The 24,977-nt window shown below is 42.0% G+C and overlaps 1 long non-coding RNA gene across 4 annotated transcripts in view; it reads right to left on the bottom strand.

Annotated features, from left to right (window-relative positions):
- LOC142813929 (uncharacterized) overlaps positions 1 to 24,977 on the bottom strand; it is a 288,010-nt gene that overhangs the window by 29,768 nt on the left and 233,265 nt on the right. For all 4 annotated transcript variants that reach the window (XR_012894743.1, XR_012894741.1, XR_012894740.1 and 1 more), the window contains exon 4: positions 22,607 to 22,641. This is a non-coding gene — a long non-coding RNA (uncharacterized LOC142813929). The remainder of the gene's footprint in view (positions 1 to 22,606; positions 22,642 to 24,977) is intronic.

Here is a 24,977-nt window from a genome sequence, read left to right as displayed (position 1 = left end):
AAGGTTACAACCACAACGCTCCCGTCACATTCTGAAATCCGGCCCACGCTGCACAGACACGTCCAGTTATGACAGCTGGATACATCACAACAGACACTGTTGCAGTTCATACTCAACGCCGGTCTTATGGCCCATATCTAATACACATATCCACACAATCTGAGGCCTTAAGGGCATAAAGTTTACTAATACTAGCTAGAGGGGACTCTAGCACTGTGATCGTTCAGTGACAATGGGAATAATGGGTAGTACACAAGTTTGCCTAGTTTTCGTGCTTGCAGGTTTGAAACCAACTCAGCGCTTTGTTTATGGCTCTGTTATAGTTTTGTTTCGAATGAAATAACGGACTATTTTGAGCTTCATGAGCCGATTTGAAATGGTGAGCCTAAAATATTAATGTGGTGAAGTGGAACTGCTGAACATTTGCTGATTTTTGTTTCGCGACAAAGCAGCTTTAGGCAATGTGAAGCAAACCGGGGCAAAAGTACGAAGATTACACAAATTGGTTTAATACTCATCATTCCGCACTCGCTGAAGCGCCGTGCGTTGCAGCTCCCATAGACACTGGCACCGAATCATTTCTGGTGTACTTATAGAAAACTATGGCTAAGGGCAAATATCCAGTGAAACAAGAATGAAACAGAGAGAGAAACCACTTATCTATCCAGTGATCAATTACACTGCAGTATTGCGAGTGAAGCGTATCTGTCATTAAACTGGGCATTAACGCAAATCCGTACTGAATAAATAACCAGCCGAAACATCGATCTACAGGTCTAGTTTGTTTGGGCCCCAGATATAGCAAGTGGACAAATAATGCAGCGAAGTTTAGATGAACAGTAATGTTCGCCATGCGAATCGAAAGTGTTGGAGGTGCTATTGATACAAATATTCATTTTTGTTCGCGCAAAAAATAGAGGGGAAAGGTATAGAAGCACATTTGATACGAGTGGTTGATGTTCGCCGTAGTCATTTAGTGGCGGCGCTGGAATCGCTGCACGAACGACTGCCCTCACAAGCCGAAGGATGCACGCAGAAAAGAGACGGGATTGATTCGCGCGCTTTCAGTCTGCGTGGCTGCTCACCGCGGAGAGCAGTGCGATCTACCACATCGAGCATGCCTTTCTATTTTGATCGGTGACAGCGGTGACTTCGTGCAGCGGTCTTTGTTCCTTTCATGCCGACTGCACGGTGGGCGGTAGGAGAAGCGTCGCTACCGATGGGGCATTTCAACGGAAACAATTATTGAGACAGTGTGAATTATTGGTGATAAAATACTCTTAAGTTGGAGTGTTAATGATGAACTGGTGGAAGTTAATAATGAACTACTTGGTTGATCATTATTTGTGTGCCCATGCCCGCTCTGTATCATATTCACTTTTTTTGCCTACACCTTTGTACAGTGCAAATGTATACGTGTAGTTAATCCTGCATGCATTTTTGCCGTCGCTTCTCCACATTTTCATCTTCCTACTTCAAACATGCACGCTGAATCAGGAAGCGCTGACCTATGGTTATTTAAATCAACGTGGCTTCTACCGTCACGTGCATACTTAAAATTTTATTCATGCTTTAGGAACCGACAACGTGTGTCGCTACACAAACATTCATCGGCGATTGATTGGTTATTAGCAAGAGTTGCGCCCATTTTCAAAGCTGGTGACCGCCTTAATGTTTGTAATTACCGTCCAATTTCTATCACATGCACGGCGTGCAAAGTAATAGAACATATAATTTCAAAATATATATTTCAATATATAGAAAACAATAATCTGTTTTATAATAAACAACACGGTTTTAGAAAAGGCATTTCAACCGTCACTCAGCTTTTTGAATCTGTTCATGCTTTCGCTACAGCGATAAACTCAAAAGAACAAGTCGATGTCATAGCAATTGATTTCTCTAAGGCCTTTGATAGAGTATGTCACCAGAAACTTATTCAAAAAATGTTAATACTTGGTATTGATACCGCAATTGTAAGATGGGTTGAAGCGTACTTGCGCAATAGGTTGCAGTTTGTTGAAATAAGTGGCGCACGTTCTTCTCTTTTACGCGTATCCTCTGGTGTGCCACAAGGCTCCGTGTTGGGACCTCTACTCTTTTTAATTTATGTGAATGATATTGCAACGGTTGTGCCTCCTTTTGTTGATGTAAGGTTATATGCAGATGATTGTGTCTTGTTTTGTCATGTGAAAAGTGTTTCTGATCAAATGCTCCTCAATGATGCTCTTCGATGTATTGACAACTGGTGTGAAAAATGGGACATGAAAGTTAATTTTGATAAAACTGTTTGCATGACAATTTCAAATAAAAAATCCCCCCTTAACTATAAATACACAATAAACAATAGAGAAATTAAGAGTTCTAATGAGTTTAAATACTTAGGTGTTACTATATCCAGCAGTTTAAAGTGGGACAATCATATTGACAACATTACAGGACTGGCGAAGCGAAAGCTGGGTTTTCTGAGAAGGAAACTCCGTAATGCAACGCCCTCTGTTAAATTGTTGGCGTATAAGACTATTGTTAGACCAATGCTGGAGTACGCATCTATCATCTGGGATCCGCATACTAAAACTGAAATTAACAAACTTGAACGAGTACAAAGATTGGCCGCGAGGTTTATTTATTCAAATTACATGAGAACACAGTCTGTATCACTTTTGCTTGCTAGGGCTGACCTTCAATCGTTAGCTACACGTAGAAAAAAAAATTGCCCGCAGCTTCCCTCGGGGGAACACTGAGGAGGATGCGGAGCATATAATTGGTTAACGGGGTGTTAAAGTGAGACTTACTTGGGTCGATGGCTAAATTGGTTAACGTGGTTGTGAAATGGGGTGTTAAATTGCGACTTACTTGGGTCGATGGCTAAATTGGTTAACGTGGTTGTAGGAGGGGGTGTTAAATGAGTGAACACGTACACACGTATGCGAAAGGGCGGCGCTGGTCGAAGGGACGTCGATCATTGTGTTTGTGGATTCGTTGGAATTCATTTCACCGCGACCTTGGACGTCGACGCGCCGTACAAACCAACCGACGAGCGGCAACTGAGCGAGCGAGCGCCGACCTTGAGTATATATACAGCGCGACGGCGCATGCGCTGTCAGCTGTCGAATGTTCTCGAAGGAGAAGCGCGCGCGGCACAGATGGTGGGCGACGACGCGACGGCGCATGCGCGCGCGTCAGCTGTCGAATGTTCGAGAAGCGGTGCGGACGGCGCGGACGGCGCACTACAAGGCGCGAGTATAAGATGCTTCCGCATCTAAAATAGCTCGCTTAAAATTTATTTATGACCTGTATCATAAGAACTACAAGCTGGATCCCAGTGTATACCTGCGCCCCCCAGGACGAGTGTCGGCTCGTACCAATCACTCATTTTCTGTCCAAGCTTATGTACCGCGGGTGGATGTACTTAAGTTTTCGTTTCTGGTGCGATCTATTGTTGACTGGAATGCGCTTCCCCCCGAGGTACTTACAAGATGTAGATCCTCACAGGATTTTCAACGACGGCTGGACTTGTTTTTTGCCTAACATTGTTTGTGTATTGTTCACCTGTTCACCTCCCACCCCTGCTACAGCCCGCAAGGGCTAGCAGTATTGTAAATAATAATAAAAAATCGATATGTGATTGTATTATGGTGTGTAAGTGTCGGCCAAGATATCAGTGCCAATCATTGTAATTGCTGCCTAGATTCCAGTGCGCCTTAAGAGAACCCTGGAAAGTCTAAGAGGTGACCTTTTAAACTATTTGAAAATATATGTTGACAATACATTGTGGAGAAATAAAGAACGAATGTGTTTAATGGTTACCGCTCAGATTAGTTTCCTTTGCACTTCGTACTGGCTATTTTAGGCAAATTTTTTTGTATGCCACCGTCACCCTTTGTCCGTGCTCATCTTAGCACCTCCTTCATTGTGTCAGAAAATTGTGGGACAAATTTGTTCCTGCAAAATGCGAATATTGTTATGAGTGCTTCAAGTTTTTTATTTTGCAGTCGAGCGAGTGATGGTGTCACTGGGCGGAAGAAGTCGTCAAGTTGTTTTGTAAGACCTCGCCATAGACCATTGTTAATTTTTCAGAGTGACACTGAGTTTTATTTCATGAAACAAAAACAAAACAAAAACAGGACACTAGAAACACATTTGGTTCATTATAGGCACGTGAATCCAAACAGGTGGCAAATCTAAGCTACTTGGTGTGTTGGCACTCTGATGTCTATTTTGAAGTGTGCGACAAATAATACCACGAAGCAGAGCGTTTTATTCCCAAGAAGGCATCCTCTGTTCAGGCATAGCTCCTGTGGAGTCGCACTGGTGCGCATGTTTGCTGCTTCCTGATCGTTACAGACACATTTAGGTGAAACCAATACAAAAAAAAACCCTAGTACTTATTGAGTACTTAAATTTACTCGTACGTTGTAGATTTTCATTATATGAAAAGCGATGAAGTGTTATCCTCTGTGGTGTGACTCAAGCTTCTACTGCAATTATCGCACCTACGGAAACTGACGAGTAATTTGTGAAAATCGCGAAGCACGGCCACTCCGAACCAGGTCAGTTATATATGCATGTTAGAATGTTGTCATCATTCACCAACCACGTAGCTGCCTTGTTGGCATGCTGCACCACCCCCCTCTTTCCTATTTGATCCTCTCTTACAATCCGATCACGAGCTGCTGACATACTTGCTGACATATAAATTTTCTTTTGTACTTGAAAAAATTATGGCACCTCGTAAATTGCGCCTTTTTTTACTGTGAAAAAATGAGAACAGATTTCAATATCCTCCATTTGTTCCAAAGTTTATTCTTATGCAGAAACTGTTGGTTTTTTTATGCTTCATGGGCATTTAAAATGACTGAACGGCCGGTTAGGCATAGTCTGCCCAATTTAAACCATCAAATCTTCTTATCCCATTCAACAATCACGCCATAGATCACAATTGTGGCATATACCACCTCTTCAAGTTTCTCCCTAGAAAGACTTAGGAAATGCAGTTACGACTGTACAGGGTGCTTATCCTTAGATTTCTACGATACAGTCTGCCCGCATTATAAACGCCATGGCAAAACAGGTTGACGCATTATACAAAGCGTTCAAGCACAGGCGCTTCGAATCTGTATAGGTCTGCTTGAGTGTTCCTCAACAGCGGCGACTATAGCTTTCACCAAAGACCACCTCGTGCAGACCCATATTCAAATTAAAGCTCTGAGGACACACATAAGGCATGTGGCCCGGACTCCCCGCCACTACCTAGCCTCTCTACTAGCGGATAGGCCTCATAGTTCCTTTTGTCGAACAGTAACTGCACATGGTGACTCTACCAACAGATTTTACGCCCGCGGCAAGACCTTCAGCTCCTTCATGGTGCCTCAAACAGCCAGTCATCAACCTGACAATACCAGTGATCCAGAAAAAAAAACGAGATTTGTCGATACCAGCCCTTGAGCAGCTCGCTTCACTTCGGCTGTACGAGAAGTCCAAGACTGCACCCACGTCTACACCGGCGGCTCCGCCCTGCCAAACAGCTCAACAGCGGCAGTCGTTATTCCAAGGCATGCCACAACCATCAAATTCGGGACAGCTCATGCAACCACATCAACGGCAGCAGAGCTTGCAGTGCTTCTCGCTGCGCTGCGTTTCGTTAACGACCAAAGCACGCAACGACTGCAAGGCGGCACTTCAGTCACTTCTGTCAAATCAACGCTATGGTCCGCAGCATGAGCAGTTGTTATTTGAGACGGCAGAATTGCTACACTGTATAACAGAGAAAGAAGGGCACCACGTTATATTTCGGTGGTTGCCAAGTCACTGTGGAATTATGGGTAATGAACGGGCTGATCAAGCTGCCCATTCAACTCATACAAAAACAACGATCAGTCAATACCTCTCTCTAGGACGAACGCTCCCCATGCTTGCTCCCCTATGCTCCATATCACTTTGGAATGAGTCTCTTTTTACGCATGAAATATTGCGATCGCTTGATACTGTAAGCTTACGGCGGGGACATTCGACGCAAAAACTTTGGTCTGTCTGTCTGTCTGTCTGTCTGTCTGTCTGTCCGTCCGTCCGTCCGTCCGTCCGTCCGTCCGTCCGTCCGTCTGTCTGTCTGTCTGTCTGTCTGTCTGTCTCCACTTAACGGCACCGGTTACTTGAAACGGCCGACCCGATCCGCAGCGCTCACCAATGTTGCTCAAGATTCAGCGTTCATGCTTGTGCAATTGTCAATTAAAAAATTATTACGCATGTCTGGGGCACCATACGAACACGTATATATTCTGCATATGCGTATTTTACTAGAAAAGGCATACTTAAGTAATTTTAGACCATAGCGCTTATCACGCTACGATGACAAGGGAATGCTTGCACGAAAAGGCGAGTGTTTCCAACGCTTTGCTCGGTGGTGGCACCTACCCGTCACCTTGCGTTCTACAACTTATCACCTCTGAGACGAGCCCGCACACCCGTCTCAGAACTACGCGCTTCGTATTCCATGAAAACTGCCAGATGACGCTCATGACCAACGTGTGACGTGACTTGATGCGCTTATTCGCCTCCGGTGCACGCTCGAGGCTTTCTAACGCAGCGCCTTCAGAATACGGTTCACCGATTTTCTTGCGCAGAACATCAAATAAATTATTTGTACACCCTCTCCACGCGCAAGACTATCGTATTGCGACGACATTTGCAGGTTACCATGCATATACGGGGCCAATTTTTTTTCTCGTTTCTCTCTCTTCACAATCTTTACAGTTATTTAGGAAAAACAAAACAAATAAAGAATTTGAACATACCGGAATAAATAAATATGATTATTCAATGCATGCTGATTGTAATAGTTGAAACACACTGCACTTCGTAGCCTTCGCTTATTTAATTCGGTCAAGGCTATAATTCGTCTGCAGTCGGATGCACTTTAAGCAAGCTCACTCTTCTTATATGGAATTATATTCCCCTATGCAAAGCACCTCTCGCGTGCTATGAGAGACAATAAAATACGAAGGTTCATTGAAGTGTCAATATTTTGCGTGTCTCAGAAATGTTAGTTGTTCTATCGCTCTAAAAGCGATGAGATGCCTTGAATAGCTGTGCCCACCTATTTTCTTCACGAGGTTCCGGTAAATATTAGGACATAATAATGACTAACTTGCCTTTCAACATACGCAACGAGTTGTTAATGTAGGTTTTATGTCGCCAGTCTTCCTCTGCTGCTTCATATATATACAGAACCAAGCGCAAAAATTTCTTTGCGTAGTTTCTTGCTATCTGAGATTTTAAGCTATTGACAGGTATTTTTTTTAACAAAGTACTGCTTCGGAAAAGTAGGCGGTTATGGTTTAGAAAGAACAGCCGGCTTCTGTTCAAAACCACATCATTAAATAGAAATACTCGCCAATAAGCGTAAAGGTCACTGCTCATTTTGTGTCCGAAAGCAGAGGAAATAAAAACGCAGGGCCTCTGGGCAATTCGCCAGAGAGGTCTCCTTTTATTGTCCTGTTTGCGAATACAGCGAATACAATTATACCCTCCCTCCCTGAAACCTCTCTGCACTCAGCGGGGTTTTTCATTGCCTCTGGAATTGGAGGCTTTTGGAAGAAGATTTCTGGACGATATTCACATGGTTCGGCAATGCGTCCGCGACTGACCTCCCCCCCCCCTTTTTTTTTAACTAAGCAATGACATGTCGTGACCTCATAGTCGCGCCTTGATAATGTCATGGGACAACCTCATCACTCGTCATCACTTAATAATGATTTTGTGATGACCATACGGGATTTACAAGAGACAGCTGATAACCTGATATCGTATAACGTTGTAGTTTTGTTGCTTTCGAATTCATTGCATCATCCTTGCAGTGAAATGTTTATTTTTGTATGCAACGTTCAGTTTAAAATATTTTGGCATTGTACCTTATGCCTTCTCTAAGCTCAGCCTAACAGTACAGAGAAACCTGCTCGCTGCAAAAAGAGCGTGCCACATTTAAGCAATCAAAAGGATGTGCTATGGGACACCTCAGACACTGTTTGGAATTTCCTTAATGGTCTTCAGCAGTCTATGCTGTTGCGTCGCTGTGATGGTCGTTAGCAAGTGTTCAAGCAGGGGAAACTCATTAGAGCATACTTCAAGCGGGATTATAAAGACAACACTATGAGAAAAATTAGTTTCGTTCCTGAGCCCGTTTCAGGCGCGATTCATACTTGCAGCAAAGAACCATGGGTACGCTCATGTGCGTGGGTGCACTCAAAAGAAGAGCTACTGTTTAAGTTTGTTTGAAACATGAAGAGCTAAATGATTGTCCACAACAATGCTTTCACGTGTTTCAGATGGCACTGAGGTGAATCCAAAAGCTAGAGAGTTTAGAGAGAAGGCCTGCTGGTTTGCAGACTTTTAGGCCAGGCAGGCAGCGGTAAAAAATAGCGAGAAAAATAAGGAATGTTACTAGGCTTCGGTCTTCAACTAATTTGAAGAACGAGCTATATGTATATTAAGAACGCATGCAGAAAAAAAAAACTTCCCATTTTCGGCGGAGTGCAGGCTGTGTCCCCACCCACTTCATTGAAAGTACCGTTCACAAAAACACTACCTGCATGATTTTTGTGTGTGCTATACAAATTGCATGAACAAAGAATGTCACCAAAAGCGATGGACATGGGCAAACGTACGAAAATCGTCAAGATTTCGAAGGTTTATTGATTCACCTTGCCAGTGTTCTTTGCGTAACCGAGATTATTGCCCACAGGGATGATGTTCATATGTAATAACTAAAGAAATTGAATAATAAATAATTATATATTACGTAATTTGAACGTTTTAATATTAACAGGCCAAAAAAACTTCATGATCAGAAGGAAGTTCAGTGTTGACGTTGGAACGCTTGAAGTTTGAGCTTTGCATTGAACACTGATGGTGAGAAAGCCTGATTGAACCTATGCAAAATTTTCTGTGGTCATTTCCGCATACTCCTATAAAAAACAGAAAGCAAAAGACATCCGGGTAGGCTAAGTGCAGAAATATTCCGACAGCTCATTGTAAACTCTCTTATAGCATCTTCTTCAAGTTTAAATCCAATCAAATTTTATTTCTACCGTGTACGATCTTACAGATGTTGGACAACAATTGCGAACTACCCCCCCCCCCCAACGACAATTTACCATCACTTAAGCAAGTTGCCAAGTGCACGCTACCCGAAAATTCATAATGATCTCGATAATTTGTCGAGTACGCACTACGCGTTTCTAAGGATATGTGTGCACCTACGAAGCTGCATACCGAGTTCATTTTCAAATCGCTTACGATGGTAAATCATTAATTATGGCTGACATTTTCGCAATAGTTGGAACCTTCAAACCACCTAATTGCTACTCATTTACCATGGTCAGACAACATACTTCCTTTTTCATGGGTTAGAGAGATAGCGTGGTTGTATGTTTTTGTCACGCAATATTGCATCATTTACTGTCATTTCTTCACCGACATCACACCTGCAAAGCGTCTTTTACTGGGTATTCAAATCCTGGGGAATATGTGTGGTATATATGATGTTGACTGTCACGCGAACTTAGTAGATATGAGTGTGATAGAGTCTTTACTTTGATGTTCAAAATTAACATTACTCAAGAAAAGTCCTCAGGGACTATGGAATTGTCACACAAATGATAGGAGGTGACGATATGAAGTAATGAAAGCACAAAAATGCAGTTGTCTATACAAGCAGTAGGAAGTACTTGTAGGCATTAATTAGCTCGAGTTTGTTTAAGTAACGGAAGCTGCAATGAAACACAAATGAACAATAAGCCTACAAATAGAAACATTTTCGTTGTGCACAGTTCCTTTAATCTGGGGTTTGATGTAACTTAAATTTAAACAGAAACCACACGCCCACACATAACGCATATAATTTTCTTTCCTCGTTAGGTAAACTAGGTCCGCTTACATAGAGCATAAATAATGCACAAAAAAGCCCGGACTAACAAGTACTTTTAACCACTATGTCGGGCAAATAAAAGCGTGAAAGTGGTTAAAAAAATTAACAAAACGTATTCTGATTCAACTCTAAGACGTTCGCAAAACTTTAGCATTACAAAAATAAAGGCAAGATGAAGCTTCTTCTAAGAAGGAGCTATTTTTCTTTTTACTTCGCTACAGAAACACGCTGGTTAAAAAAAAAGAACTAACAATCAACGTACGCAGTTTTTCAATTTTTATTTGTCAAAAAATATTGCTGAAAGTGGTCAATGCTGTTTGCAGTGGTTCATAGTAACCACAAGTAGGTGGGCGAGTTTGTTTGGGTTCATAATAAACGGCAAAAGAGAACAGCGCATGTCTTTTCTTTATCTCGTCCTTTTATATTCTTTCTAGCAATCGATGCTCCCTTTGCCTCTATACCGTTTCGAAGAATGAACGTTTATTCCTTCTCTTCTCTTATTCAAAAAAACACTTACAATAGACAAGAAAAGGTTTGCCGTCGTTACCATTTGTAGAAGGTTGTGATATGTCCCTAGTCATATTTGCCAGTACTGACTAACTGAGGGCTAACAAGGGTCGCAAGGGGGTTCGGGGGGAAAACACACTACAGATGCAGAATAATTTCGTACACAATAGTTTCAGCTTGATACATTTGGGTAGAAAAAAATAAGAAAAAAACTCCCAAGCATTTCCCCGAGGGTGAACATGGTTAAGTGCGAATGCACGGGGTGATGCTATGAGAAGTATTTATTAATTCGCACTATTATATTTATCAATCACACTATGGTGTCTTTATGGTGTAATGGTTCCTGGGAATCGCAATTTGATCACACGGGTCTCACGAGCCCTTCGCAGCGCCGCCTTGTCTTCCAACGTCGGCGAAACCACCGCGGTACCGTCACCTCCAACAACGGGTGCAGTGCTGGCATTCGGTTGTACTGCATTCGTTGTTGATGGTAGCGTTGCCTTCGGGACATCCATCGCACGACCCGCTCTCGACGGGAGACTGAGAGAGAAGGCGGGCGCGCGCGAGAGAGGGGTGCGCGCGCAGTTGCAGCGAGCGAGGAGAGCGGAGGAGCGAGTGAAGGGGGAGGGGGACGCGCGCAGCGGCGTTATAAAGATATAAGGCGCGTTACTGACACCGATATCAGCGTCGCGTCCGTGGTTTATTCGGTAGAGCGTCGCGCTGCGGCATGCCAAGTCCTCTTTCTTTCAAAGATAGAGAGAAGACTGCGGACGCCGCCGACGGCGGTGGATGGTTTGGGGAAATCGCTTATAAAGTGTATTCACACTTAAAATACCTTGCTAAGAAAAGCCCCAGACACGCCATGAAGGGAGCACTAAAACACAAGGAAACATCAAGGACCAAGAAAGCAGGCGTGTTTAAGATTCGCTTCAAGCCTTATCGCACGGGATAATTGCTGACGTGAATGAGATATACAAAGCACACAGAACTAATTTTCGTCGTGTTCCCCAGAAGTGGTCTCGTATTGTGCGTGGCCACCTTTTTTCTTTCTTTCATTTATTTTTATTTTGCAATGCCAATAGCATCACATCGGAGTAGTGTAATAACTGGGTAAGTATGAAACGACACTCAGTAGACACATTTGAAAAATAGTATGAAATGCTTTCAGTGCATTATTAGCGCAAATGATAAAATGTTGCCATGCAAACGTGTGCGCAGATCCGCAGTCTCTTTTTTGTTTTTTTTGACATTTTTTACAAGACGCTTTTATTTTTCTTTCCAAACATTCGTTTCTTTTCGGCGTGCCTTGCCTGAGAAATTGCGTGACCAATGTTACGGAGCGAAACTTCTCAGAGGCTGCAACTTGCATACTGTTTCGTAATACGTTAGAGTCGGCCAAATTTTGCTCCTTCATGTCACCTTTTTATTTGGATAAACATGAAAGGAGCCGTGGAGCATGGGTACTAGTGGATGACTCACAAGTCCCCTGTAAATATCGTACGCCCAAAATTGTATGCCTATACTCGGTCTATCCAGACGGTTTCAATGCATGCTGAGTTTGGTTAGCCAAAAACTGAAACTTTTATAAGGGACATCAATGCTTATCGAACTAAAAGGGCACAAACAGCTTTACCTAATGTTGTGGTGTAATAGAAATGTGAGCGTGCGGGTGGCATTCGCAAAGCAATGGACACCGTGTCTGCCGCATATTGAAAGTATAACAACATTATCACAACCACTCTAAACATATGGTTTCGCTTATCCGCACTGCACGAGACTAGTTAAGAATGTCACATAAAACAGTGCCGGTTTGTTATTTTTCTTGTGAAGCCCCGCGAAAAGGAAAAAAAAACGCTGGTTGGGACAGAAAACAAGCACTTGTTGCTGCGTGCTGCAGAGCGCAATGTAACATAGGAACAGCAACCTGCATACCCTTGTTTTGCGATATCGAAGAAAAATACCGTGCTCAGCTTGTACGAATCACGTTGTGCTGAAGGATAAATAAAGTTCACCGTGCTCCTGCATTTAATACAACGAAAAGTCCCCGGACTGTTTATCATACGTTTGTGCCCTCCGGCTACCGTGTGCAGTACTCGCTCCAGTCCCTGTCAGCTATCAGCCGCGCGTGATGGGTTTCGCGTTAAACGGAACGCCCCGCCTAAGTGGTTTAGTGGCTAAGGTACTCGGCTGCTGACCTGCAGGTCGCGGGATCATATCCCGGCTGCGGCGGCTGCATTTCCGATGGAGGCGGAAATGTTGTATGACCGTGTGCTCAGATTTGGGGGCACGTAAAGAACCCCAGGTGGTCGAAATTTCCAGAGCCCTCAACGACGGCGTCTCTCATAATCGTAAGGTGGTTTTGGGACGTTAAATCCTACATATCAATCAAAACGGCAGTGTCGTAGAACACAGCATGCCCTTCGCTTACACAGTCGAAGAGACAAAGTATCCAAGCAAATTTAATTGAAAATAATGTACCCGTCACGAAAGTTGCAGGAAAATAAGCAATCTGCAAATTAACAACATAAATCTAAGTAACCCACGTTGTTAGTTTTGTCCTGAGAGATAAATAAAGAAGACGCATATAGCTTCTGGCGCTCGCGGACAACAGTGTTAAAATCTCAGAAAATTTGCAAACAGTATTTTGAAAATTCATCAAGGGGATCCAATTTCTTTAAAAGGACGTGTTTGGGCTGAAGCAACAAGGTGATCACGACACCCGTACTTTGGAAACAAATACGCCGCGCCGGCAGATACAATAATACATGGAGATCAAGGTTGACTTGTATAACATCAAGGTCAGCTAAATCAGTACTTCAATTTGGGCTACATGGCTATATAAACACTGCGGACGCTATGGTCGCTGTTTTTCAGCGTCCATGTCCTTGCAGTCCCACTTCTTAAAAAAAAAGATGAAGGACATGCACAATGCTGAGCGCCTACGTTAACCGCACGGCTCTTTCTAAAAATGTAGCAAATGCAAATTGAGACTGTGAAGTCATTGCCTTTCTCTGTGGATGGTACGTTTGAAACGACAAGAAAACAGGGTACGTGAAGAGAACAAGGAATTGGTGAAATAATTCCCATGGAGGCAACATTTCTCATTACTTCGACACTAAAACATTGCTTCTTCATATTGCAATATAATGTCATTTTCCTTCATTACACCTTTAACTAGGACCGTCCTCATTGTTCATAAATACTTTTTTGTTTCAAATAATTTTATTGCACCCAATATTAACACGTTCGCTCCTTCAAGCCATAGTTTTACGTACTAAATGAGGCTGTGGTGTGCCAACTAATCGCCCTATTTCAATGGCGTGACTCCGATTGAACAGCGCAAGGAGAATGCTATTTGTTCCCACTTTGTTGAGATGGCAAAGGAAAGTAGCGAATGTGATACATAATGTATCTAGTATCGTTCCGATAACTTTCTATTTAAACCGAAATTAGCGCAAATAAGCTTAAAAAATTTATTTAATAAAGACGCTTTCGTAAGTAAAGTTCGAATTGGGTTCATTGGTATTCCATTATTAAACAAACAATGAGCGCAAAACGCCAATTAAGGTGAAACTTTACTGCGCTGAGCAGTTTTATACCAGAAGAACCTCGCGACTTGAACCTAATGTGAACCGTTTGGCTTGGTTTGCATTGAGCCATATTTGCTTCCGGAACCTGTCAGAATCTTGTATCAATTCAATAACCCATTGCATATAACCTGCCCCTAATGCATTCTATCACCGAGTGTACAATAATACATATTGTCCATTTTATGCCTACATCTCTCGGGTGGGTAAGTAAGTACTCGGCTAAACGAACGTCCGTTGCGATTTTCTCTGAGCAAAAATCACCGGTTCATAAGCTATGCTGAGTGTTTTATTTCACTTTACGCTAAGCCATGTTTCTAAAAGTAAGCATCAAAAGTCACAAAAAAAAGTTTATACAGCACGGTGTCTGTTCTGCCTTCAAGCTCACGTGATTTCAAGGCAGTCTATTTTTCGAATACAGCACCTGTCTAAAACAGTGATCAAGATCTTTTTTTCGCTATTCATTTCTTTCCAAGGGAGTTAATTATTTCTGTGCATCGCCATAAGTATACTTCTTATACTCTGGCCAAATGACGAGAAAAGCTGAGGCAGTCGTGGGAGAACGACTCAATTTGCTGCCTCGAGGGGAGCGCATTGGGAAAAGCTGTGGGGAGTTCCGAGCCAGCTTCTGCTCTTCATCCATCACAGAGCGCATCCAAGCTAGCTGCCAGAAACAGAACTGCAACCTGGAGCAGTGATTGAGCACGGAGGAAGCTATTTGAGCCGTAGAGACAACTTAGTTTGCCGCGACGTCTCGTCTTCTTTCACATCCCCTTCCCTTGGTGCCGCCCTGTTTTCGCGATTATACGGTTGTATAATTGGAGCTAAGCAATACGCAAGCTACGAGTTCTGTGAAGCGTGTGTCCTCGCAAAAAAAAAAGTTTGGAAGTCTAGTTGGGACGCTTCATTTTCCTAAGAGTAGATGTTAATGCACATGAGCTGTGCAGCAGATTGAGGTCCTTCGAAAGGTGAAGTGTCTGAAAGATTTGCGTGCCGGGTCCACTTTAAGGTCGCCTACATTTGCAGCCAAGGTGTCCGCAAATTTCAAAGTTCGTGAACCATAAAGGAAACTGCTTTCAAGTAGTTAGATACACTGTGCTCGAAGGATCTGCTTTTCTAGTCAACGGGATTTGCACAAGAAGTGTTCGACTTATGAGAGATGCGCAGCACAAAGACTAGGCTATGTGGCAAGGTTTTCTATGTAGCAGTGGCAGAGAAGGGTAGAGAAAGCGGCTGGAGTGGTTCAAAAAGATGCACAATAAAAAGGGGCTTTTTTAATGTGTTGTGCGAAGAATAAAAGAACTCAGACCACCGGTACAAACTAATAAAGAGAGCAAAAAAAAGAGCAACTAAAGAACTTCTGGATTTCTGCAGCAGTAAAGCGAAATTAGGGTAATCACTTTCACATCTTCGGACTAAACACACTTCGTGTATCGATATATTTCAGAAGCATAGGCGATATTATGCCGGAAGCGTGCGGAGAGCTGCCTGTTTTGCTGGTTTTCATATTTTTATTAAAAAAAGAAAGAGAAAGACTGACACTTATATCAAGACAGTTAGGAATGTTTCAAAAGGTGGAGATAAAAAAAAACACCGTATAAAAAAAAGTCGTCCGCTTGGATAAAGAACAGACCAGAAGGAAACAAATGCTGCTTCATAGACTTTGACAAAAGGCGAAATTCAAAGAGTGCGAGTGGACTATTGGCCTGCGGGGACAGAGTCCAGAAAAGAGACTCTTTGGCAGTTGCGTCTCTGTGCAGTTCGCAACAGCTCATGCAGCAGTAGTCGTGTACAGGAAAATGGCCCTTCCGACTCATCTGAGCCAAGCACGTCCGCGAATACCAAGAAGCAAGACGTCCAGTGCGCAAAGCAGTAATGCGCAGCGTGGCGTCAGCACGTCGACTCAGAAGAGAATATGCAGTCCGGACACGGCAGTATGCGTAAGGAAGAAGCTCTCTGCCGGGAAGACACGATCAAGATATTGCGATGATCGCTTGACTGGTGTGCGGACTTGGAGAAAAAGAGCAAATAACATAGTAAGAGAACGCTGGCTCACTTTGCTTTAACGGGGCCACTGATGCTTACAGCTGTTTCTGAGCCAGAAGAGACCAGAGACATTGCGAGATGACAGTGCGAGCGATAAAATGGAGGGGGAGGGGGGTGAACGAAAGGAAAATTTAAGTCACTCATAAAGTGGGCCAAAGAAGAAGACAGAACTTCTCTGTCTCCTTGTTGGAGCCGATTGCGGATACTGGTGTGTCAGCATGGGACAAGATAGAGCACTGTTCTGTTAACTGCTGTAACACGTCCTTAACTAATTATGTAAACATAAATGCAGGCTATAGCCGCAATGGTTATGAGAGCACTTCGGGCATTGACCGAGAAGCTTTATCTTTCGCATGCGTGGCCCAGACGAAGTGGCTTAGGTGGTTGTTAAAACTAACTGTATGAGAAACAGAGAAAATATAGTGAAAGGTGGAAAATGCTGCAGTCCTTCAAATTATTGCTTACAACAGAGGGTAAATTTTTTGTCATATATCTAAAATATATTGTCACAAACTGCCAAGACCCACCAGAGTAATTAATGTGGTCAAAATCACGTGCAGTTCCACGTTGTAGCAACGTTTCTCAGTGCTCGCTTACATTCCAAAATAACACGTTATTGAACATTGGGTTGGAAACACTGCGCGAGTTTATTTAGTTCCAACTGCAGTGTAATTGAAGCACAGTGACAATGTATATTTGTCGAGGCACCGTGGCTGGCTCACTTGTAGGCCAATTTAATAAACGAAATTTAAGGCTGTGAAACCATAACACTTGCCATGTTACAAAAAATAAAGATAATGCGTTAAAAGCACCATCTTTAGCATTCGACGCCAATCAAAACGTGTAAGTGGCTGTATCGATTCGTAGGCGCCTCTTCTAGTTCAGCAAGATAAACTCGAAGTGCATGAAACAAGTAGTGAACTCAGAATATATGAAGCTATTATCAAGAACTGACTATATTGATGTTTCGTTACTATGCTGACGGGGGCTTGTCGTTACTGCTCACGTGACACAAGGAATAAAAAAAGAGCATGCCAAAGACACCAGACAGAACAGAGCAGTTCACCACCCCTTGCTTGGTCTCTGTCCTGACAATCGTGGTCTAATTCTTTGATTCAGCATAACTGAAAACACTTCAACCACTGGTTAGAATATAATGACTTTCTTCCTGCCTAAAAATGGGGACTCATACTTGCATTCCAGCCTCAGGGGCTGCACATCAGTGGAAGCAAAATGCTTGACTCCTATGCATGTAGATTTAGATGCACGTGGAAAAACACTAGTTGTTTGAAATGGCAGGAGCCCTCCATTGGCGTCTCTCGTATTGATAGCATGGTGTTGCGATGTAAAAATGAACACGTTATTACTCATGCTACGTCAATGGTACTCAGTGTTTTCTGTTTTTTTAATTGCAATGTAAGCGTGCTGATAGATAGATACCTAAAGAAACTTTAGAGAGCCTGTAGAAACAATCCATGATGTTATGCTTTGCAAAGGTTTCATATCAAGATGAAAATCTGCAGACTCAGTTCTTTTCATTCATTTAACCTGCATGCTCTAGTCACAGTGTTTTTTTTTTTGTTGAAGGCTTATCTTTTCGAAATATTTTCTGTTTTGATAATCACCAAGCTGACATTATAAGTACACAATAGTAGCAATGTAAGAAAAAAGTGTCAAGATATTTAATGAATCTGGTTCGTAAACTTTTTCTGGAGATTTAGCAGATACCGTATAATTCTAGAGTGGCTCGTGGCGTCTGAGAGAATGATCTAGAGGAATGAAAAAGAATCTACGGGCAAGCGAGAAGAAAAAAAGTAAGCAACCAGTGAACGCATCAAATAGAATAAAATTTTTCACAACATTTATCACCCTCTTCCTTCCTCTTTGCATCTAGACCAAACAGAATAAAGGGGAGCTGTAGTGTTACATTGCATGCCTGAATTTTAACTTCCATGGACGTTGTCGCAGTAACTGTTGCAAAATTAGTATACGGCGCAGTATTAATAACAGCATGCCCATGTTTTGCGCGTTGCACGTCCGACGTCTCGCTAGGCTCCGCTCTGTTTGGCGAGTTCAACTTGGGCTCTTGTAATTTCAGACGCTACTCACACGCTCCTCCTTCATTTAGTATATTTTTCTTTTTTTTGTGCCTCATGTTCCGACATGCACCCCATTTCTTTCAATTCAAGCTTGTCCTATTTCTTTCTCTTGCCTGCTTCCGCTTGTTAATTTCGCTTTCCTCACGGCCTCCCTTATTTTTACAAGTTATAGATACGTTAGCATCATTTGCTTTTGTTTCTTCTTTGATGTGCTTTGACGCGCATACAATTAAACTGTTCTTGTTATTATTCGGCCTGAAATTCTCGCTCTTTCTTTATTCAGCACCATATGCGGGAGAGGCACTACAACATACTTCTCACACCCGAACAAGACATGTAGACTTGGCATGCCCAGAATTTTTTTAGCTCTGTATCCTGCGTGTATGTTTGTTATTGCCATGCCGGTAACCTTGTCAGAAGAGAATGTCCACAGTGGTGCTCTTGAACATGTTTAGACATTCTGCACAGGGAAGGAGGTGCGGATGTAAAAGAAAACAAAGTGAAAGAAAGAAGGCGAAATGGGTTACGTTCAGGGATTATGACCAATCCACCTGCTGCACCTTAGTTGCCCTGATGGTTTAAAACAAGAGTTGGGCAGACAAGTTGTGAGCCAAGAAGAATAATATGAAAGAGTGTGCTCCGAAATAACTTTGAGTACTTGCGTTTCTTGCACTTGACGTCAGATTTGGAACAGGTAAGCGTACTGTAAGTTGATTCTCATTAGCACAATACACACACGCGCGCAAGAAAGAGAGAATTGGATTGAAAATCAATTGCATGCGAAAATCATAATACGATTTTAATCTTCGAAGAACACACTAAAACGCTGAACATGACACTCTTATTCTTCTAGTTGTTGTGGTTATTATTGTTGTCGCTTTTTATTAAGGATGACGATCCAACCATATCATCATAAATTCGTTTACTCGTTCCACATAAACCTTCGGCTAGCTATATGACGAATATGTTTTAGCATATCGCATATAGTGGCGGTTTCATCACTCCCTATTGGCACTCCACCAGTTCTTGCGGATGCCCACAGTGATGGTCACAGCAGCCTTGAATTATTATTCTTAATTATAGGTTTCAATCATCCTCAGTATAGGTACCTACATAGTTCTTGCCGTTAACTGTGTTCGTGCTCCATGCAACAAATGCGAGAGATTGGCTGGCAAAGAAACCACATGAACACACAAAATAGTGCGAGAGAAGACACTCTTCTAGGAGCTTCTAGAACGGAAGCCATCTGCTCGTAAAAATGGCGTACCGCTCTGGTGCAGCAGGTTAAAGCTCCGAGACATTTATAGTGCAGCCCAGGTTCATCAATACACTGACGCTTCAAGGAGTCCTCAGAATCGCTGATAAAGTCGGCGTGCTTCATAGCATACGAAGGCTAACTCGATACGCACTTGCCACGAGTTCTCTGTGAAATCTGTGGAGATTCACTGAACTAAGGCTACTCATGCTTCAGCCATTACTATATTAGCTTCTTATGCGCCGGTCGTACAAGGCGAGATATGTCGCAGAGTTGGTTTGTGCATTTTCTTCTTACACCCATTATGGCAGTGCATATGTATCATGTTTAGCAAGGTACCCATCACACATTTCGACTGGCTTAATATGGGTACTTGTGGATTTCTTGTATCGCAAAGCTACCTCTGCGATCCCCGTACTTATGTTGGGGTAGTTTGCTAAAACAGGTCACGTGGCGAGAGAGGAGACGAAGAAGATCAGGTGAGTGACTGCGAGGAAAAGGTATAGCTTGCGATGGGAGCGAAGAATTAAATAAAATGATTTTATTTGGTGAGGCATGGTTCAAACCAAGATACAGGCAATTCCAGGGCAAGTGTGGCAACCACTGGACTACACACTCTTTTTTTTAATTACTGTCTGAGTTTGGTACACAGCATTGAACATAAGGAATTGATAACAGGAAAAGAGAATGGAAATATTTAAAAGCTCGTTTTTCTTTGCTAGACAAAATAATAAAGAAAGTATTTGAGATAATATTTGTATTTATTAGGAAATAAATCTCAACAATTTACAGTGTACGAAAAGATAATCAGCGGCCAGTAGGGACCAATCCCCCAACTTTCGAAACAATGCGTCAAATGATTCACCAATTATGGCTCAGCGGTGGTCATCCCCTTGTCCTTTTCATTAGCCACATAAGTGTACTGAAACCTAGCAGTGCTAATCAGCGCGGGTTGTAGCCATTGCAGTGAAGATAGAATGCTCTTTTTTGTCAGCTGATGTAGTATAGCAAATGATCTTTTTACCATTAGGTTACTGAGATAGAATCCCTCATATATTCTCTGAAAACATGAAGACTGCAAGATTGAGACCAGAGCTATGAATGAAAAAAAGGACAATTTTTGAAGCCTCATTTTCTCTTTGTTAGACACACCATCCTTGGAACCGACAACCATGCCAAGAAAAGTGTGGGGAATGTGATTCACAGTAATCGAAATATAAGTGCGAGGAATATAAAGAGAACGAAAAGATAACTTCCCGCTGGCAGGGGCCGAACGTGAAACCTTTAAATGAGGTAGAATTTGAAGAATATAGGTTCCTAGCTTAATAGGCCATACATATCCGGGAACTCTTTCTACAACTCAGGCAGTATCTCTTGAAAATACGCCTTGGAAAAAGTTTACCATAAAAAATTGTCCGGAATATGATGTGAACATATTAATCATCATCATCTTCTTCGTCTTCTTCGGATTATTATTATTATTATTATTATTAATATTATTATTATTATTATTATTATTATTATTATTATTATTATTATTATTATTATTATTATTATTATTATTGAAAAAACACGAGGGCACAAGAATATTGAGAGAGGGCTGGCGCACAAGTGGAACCCTGAGCTGCCATGCCTGCCTATTTGTTCAGCCGGTCACCTCAAATATACCTGATAAACACGCCAACGTGAGCTTATTGGTACACATTTGTAGCCAAAAAAAAACAGCGTGGAAACAATGATGTTTCATATTTCTCACGCTCCTTATCTCCACGCTGTTTTTTTTACTATAAAAAAGCCATCGAACCATATAAAGCACCACTGTATTTTCGAAAGCAATAATGTAGTGCCACCTAGATACTGGTGCTAAGGCTTTAATGTAGGAAAATTTTCTTTTATATTTAAAGCAATTCTTAGTGAACTTAAGGCACATTAAGCATATCTATCTATCTATCTATCTATCTATCTATCTATCTATCTATCTATCTATCTATCTATCTATCTATCTATCTATCTATCTATCTATCTATCTATCTATCTATCTTTCTATCTATCTATCTATCTATCTATCTATCTATCTATCTATCTATCTATCTATCTGCCTGCATCTATGTGCTTTCATCAGCGTCTCTTCAAGTAGATGTTCATCAAAATTAATACAAGCAGATCAACATAGTTTAAGGAATGCCTGGCTGGTGATGAAATAAATAACGCGAAAAATTCCGTGGTGACGTCGTCAGACCTCCCTAGACGTGTGTCGTTTTCCTTTATAAACGTGGGGCCCATGCCTGCATACACGGGCCACGGTAAGCGGGTATGCGCCACGAAAAATTGACAGTTTATATCCACCAAGGAACGGTGAGAACAGGTATTGAGAATTGAAATGTGAGAGCGTTATGAAAACCTTACACGCGGAGCGTTGACCCGACTAATGCAAAGAAGAATTATCATAGCGCCACATGGAAATCGAACTCCACTATTTAGCGTGGCAGTTGACTATTCTACCACAGAGCAACGCCAGGTGTCAGACCTACATGGGGAAAATAAGAGCTTCTACAGGCGTGGCCCTGGGGAAACGTAATTGAGAGTGCAGTGTTATATAATTTCGTAAGGATTACATATGCAATTCAAAAATACAGGCGTCAGGGTGGCTTAACGTCACTTGTATGCTTAAGTCGCATCCACAAAAGTTGACCTACGTAGCACTAGGTGTAGCTACCATTCCCGCAGACACAATCGCTATGTATTAGCTTACCACTTCTGGCGTTCGTAATGCTTATGTTGCTGCTGGCATCATTACGCAACAGTAAAAAACCGCTTACATTCATTATATCCAACTGTTCAACACATGCCTATTCGTACAGTCATTGTACATTTATTTAGCGCCATTTCCTAACGTCTCGATCAATAAAACTTTAGAGCACAGTCAACTTCCTTCCTCATGCTTGGCATAATTTCTCCTACTACATGGGCACTGCCATTTTTTCTTTAGTTACTGAGTGCACGCCCTTGTAATAGTCCTAGCTATGCGAACAAGCTAGAAGAAAAAAAAAGAAAACTTCACAGTGAGCCTTGTTCATAAACTGGAATCCTATAGTAGGCTTTATTTATTCTAAGTGAAGAAAGCCAGACAAAAAATGCAGTGAATATCTTGTGTTTATAGCTGGTGAGAAACTCGTACAACACTTACCGCCTTTTTCAATGTAAGAAGCTTGCCGACATTGCCTGTAAAAAAAAAAACGCCAGCTAATGAACGCCGAGAAATGAAGATGGCCAGAAAGTATCTAACAAGTTTGGTCTCGCGATTTTGTGGTTACACGAGCTATCAGGGGGTAGGCTGTCAGCCGTGTGGTCGTCACCGAATCTAATTACAGAGGTAATCCCGACTGAGTATGTTAAGGCTCGGCTGCTGAGCTCAATCCGCACGCCTGTGGATTATTTTCTTTCAGCAGAACGTAATACAGACAGCAAATGAAAAATCTTGAGCCAAAGCTTTCAAAGTTCTTCACATTTCATTCAGCTGTGAAGCTGACGTTATAACAAATATTACTTGTCACGTAACTGTTGTCTTTATTGCCTACTATTTTCCGAATTTAACCCTAGTTGCGCGTATTCTGGCAGTAATGTGCTTTGTTTTGCATTTGAAAATAAGCAACGAGCTAAGATGGCCGTGACAGCCTGAACTAGACATCCACTGTGTCTTGGTAGGCCTGAATGCTTTGAATGAAGATGTCAGAAACAGGCTCATCAATAGACCTTAAGAGTATCTAAAAAAAGTTTTCTGCTGCAGAAAAGCACCCCCTCACTCCCTCAAAAAAACAAAAAAAAAACAAGAAAGTGGTGCTCATATACGAACTGCTCTGAAGCCTTGAGTTTTGGGATCGGTCAGTCGACATCAACTTGCGTCTTCGCAAATTTTGAACGGCGTTAACCCGACTGATGGTTTAGTCGTGCAGAACACATGTAGCCTCTTTTTATTTATGTACCAGAATTATTAAAATAGGAGATAATTGCTGGTTATTGATCTTTTATGCAGAGACACATGCCTGGTCATAATAATGTTTAACCTAACTGTTATAATTGGCTTTTAGTTAATATTTTAAGGCACCCTTGAGAAAAATAAAAAGAGCCATAGGAGAATTATCGTAAAATTTTGTGGAAGTGCAAAACAATTAGAAATAGGATTTCATCATACGTCAATCAAACTTCTTTCATACAGTTGAAACACGCACGTTGTGGTATTTTGGTATGTGTGTTACCGGAACATGAGGGAAAGTCAAAGTAGCCACAGTCTTCAAAGCCTCCTTGTAACACTTTATTTAGATACAAATTATGCAAGGTACTGCAGGTAAAACTTTATTGTGCATTGTGCACGTCTTTCGAAAAATCACTCCCAGGAACACGCAGCTGCACGTTAAAGCCAAAAAAAAGGTTGAAAATACAAAAGGTAATTTCAAGTATCCTTCTTCAAAGTAAGTGCGCACCCTCGATTCTGACTCCCCACGTCGTAGCGGTGTTAGACGATCCTTTTCGGGAGTCTTGAATGCCAAGATGGCTTGTTTCGTGCTTGAACGTCGAAGATTGAACTGTGACACAGTCTAGCACAGCTATGCTTTCTTGTTAGTTCCGTTTGAGTTTTTGGCAGTGCCGCTTCATTGGAATTAACACATCAACTTGATACATTGCTTGCGAAAAAATCATTGCTCAAGCAGTGTGACTTCTACAGGCCTCGCCACAAATGGCTGTTTCTTTCTACTCAAATGTTTCATTTAGTCCACTGCGTATGCTGGGTGCCGTATGGAGCAAAACGATTCTGCGCCGTTAAACCGGCTGGGTTTACATATATATTTTGTCATTATATATAGATACTTTTCTTGTTTTAATAGTCTATGAGAGGACTTTTCAGGTAATCCTGAACTTATATATACTGTGAAACAAAGTGGGCTTTCAATGGCGTAGAGCATTAAAGATTGAAAACTATTACAAGTTGCTGCGAACTTTTCTGATACCATCCCACCGTTGCTGTGTGGCTTAGTTTTACAGTAGCACAGTGACAATAGCCCAGAGGTGTAAACATTCGCTTAGCCTTTTTTATGGGCTCTCAGACACTGATTAATGGCGCATAAACTTCATTGCCTCTCCCTTCGCCCTGGATGAAATGTAAGCGTGGTCTCAAGAAAAGTGCACGTTAAAGGCTGCTGTTTTTGTGAGCCTTCAGGTGAATTCGGCATCTTATAGGGACTTTATGTTTGCTTGTTAGTTGCATTTGACATCTTGAGGTATCAAGAGTTCATGTGCTGCGTTTTCTTTACTTCTATGCGATGCTCATAGCTTTGTATGTATGCGAGCTCTCTCCCATAGTTCCTCTAGTCTTTTAGCGTTCTAACACCCCCGTACATTTCCCCAGAGTAAGGCTGATGCCAGTTATCCTGAAGTAGTTAACATTGTGCCTTCACATTATCTCATGTCTTGCTTGATGGATTCCGATGCCTCCTCATCATACTACGCTCACTGGCAAGTAGGCCTGAACATAAAATAAAAACGTGACAATTACTTCGTGC

Source organism: Rhipicephalus microplus, chromosome 4, assembly GCF_043290135.1.
Source record: "Rhipicephalus microplus isolate Deutch F79 chromosome 4, USDA_Rmic, whole genome shotgun sequence".
NCBI classification, from domain to species: domain Eukaryota; kingdom Metazoa; phylum Arthropoda; class Arachnida; order Ixodida; family Ixodidae; genus Rhipicephalus; species Rhipicephalus microplus.
Note: the sequence above shows the minus strand (reverse complement) of the source record. Positions and strands in the feature narration are given on the sequence as shown.